Below are 273 nucleotides of genomic sequence, written 5' to 3'. Positions count from 1 at the left end.
TTGAAATCTTCTCGGTATCTCAAAGGAGCAGGGGATGGTCACACAGGATCCTTTCAGAACCTCTATAGTCTTCGGCAAAGTGACCATAAACTCTTCACACAGGACGCCTGAAACACAGAGCACCGATCTTTAAAGAAGAAAAGGAAACAGTACTTTACAGTAGCAGTGTAGTTGTAATTCTGTGCTTGTTCTGCTCGACAACGATTATTGTTACTCTATCATGATTTCAGGATATTTTTTTCAACATTTAGATAAAAAAAAAAAAAACATTTA

Source organism: Seriola lalandi, unplaced genomic scaffold (assembly GCF_002814215.2).
Source record: "Seriola lalandi dorsalis isolate HSWRI2012SDOR001 ecotype SW California unplaced genomic scaffold, Sedor1 jcf7180002054287, whole genome shotgun sequence".
NCBI classification, from domain to species: Eukaryota; Metazoa; Chordata; class Actinopteri; order Carangiformes; family Carangidae; genus Seriola; species Seriola lalandi.
This window is presented reverse-complemented; position numbering follows the sequence as displayed.